The sequence below is a fragment of the Kryptolebias marmoratus genome, linkage group LG1 (genome assembly GCF_001649575.2).
Source record: "Kryptolebias marmoratus isolate JLee-2015 linkage group LG1, ASM164957v2, whole genome shotgun sequence".
NCBI lineage: Eukaryota > Metazoa > Chordata > Actinopteri > Cyprinodontiformes > Rivulidae > Kryptolebias > Kryptolebias marmoratus.
In genome coordinates, this window is record NC_051430.1 from 11303910 (window position 1) to 11305379 (window position 1470).

Genomic DNA, 1470 nt, shown 5'->3' on the forward strand with positions numbered 1-1470 from the left:
GCCGAGCTTTTAGAGTGTGAACTTCACTCCATAAACTAGTCTATAAATATTAAGCTTTTTCCATATTTGTGATGTGAAATATGTTTATGGAGATGAAATGATTGCTACTTCAATCTCCCATCTCTTTAACACGGGTTGCTGGGGGTCTGATCAGATATGATAATGCGCTGCTGACATCAGAAGAAATGTTGGCGAGTGCAGAGAGCCCCAGCCGGCAGTAAACACATAATTTATGACCGTGTGAATGGCTTGGCAAGTGCTGGTGCTCCACTCCCATCCATCAGCTGCACCAACCTTGATGCCCGTCTCTGCCTCTGGCTTCCTGCCATTGGCTGATGCATCACCTGGATTGCAGTCTCCACGCAACAGGCTGAAATCAGCAACTCGCCTCACACTTGACCCTTTTTAAAAGCCAGCCCTTGACGCTTGGGTCAGTGCAGCCACACATAAGTAGATGAGGGATATACAACCTCAGTTCTGAGGAAAAAGTTGGGGTGTTGTGTAAAATGTAAATAAAAAATGAACTGCAAGGATTTGCAAAACTCTTAAACCCGTATTTTATTATGATGAAACATGGTAAACAAGTCAAACGTAACCAGAGGTTGTACCAGTTTTGGGAAAAACAAATAAGATGACTTAATTTTATGGCATCAAAACGTCTCAAAATAGAATGACAGGGCCCACAAAAGGCTGATAAAGTAAGTGATATGAATAAGAAACAGCTGGAGGAGCATTTTGCAACTAAGTAGGTGAACAGGTCAATAAGAGGACTGGGTATAAAAATAACAATTTGGAGAGGCTGAGTCTCTCGGAAGTAAAGATGGGCAGAGGTTCACCAGTCTGTGACTAAAACTATAACTAGTGGAGCAATTACAGAGTAATGTCCCTCAACAGAAAATTGGAAAGACTTTGAATATTTCATCATGTACAGGGCATAAAATCAAAATATTTCAAGAATCTGGAGAAATCTGTGCCTAAAGGACCAGGCTGAACATCAGTGATGGATGCCTGTGATCTTCAGCATTACAAACAGGTTCTGAATCTGTTCTGGACATCACTGCATGGACTTAGGAACACTTCTACAAATAGTCTGTAAACACAGTTCACTGTGATGTCCACAAATGCAGGTTAAAACTCTATCATGGGTTCTGTTCTTAGAGCACAGTTCAAAAGCCTGCCTCTCTGATGGTATGGGGGTGCATTAGTGCCTATGGCATGGGCAGCTTACTCATCTGGAAAGGCACCATCAATAAAGTATCTACAGGTTTTCGAACAACATCTTCTCATACAGATGATGTCTTTTTCAGGGAAGACCTTACATATTTCAGCAAGACGATGTTAAACCACAAACTGCATCCATTACAGCAGCAGGGCTTCATAGTAGAAGAGTCCAGGTGCTGAACTGCTCTGCCTGCAGTCCGGACCTCTCACCAAGTGAAAACATTTAACCAGCTAAGCTGTTGCAGATTT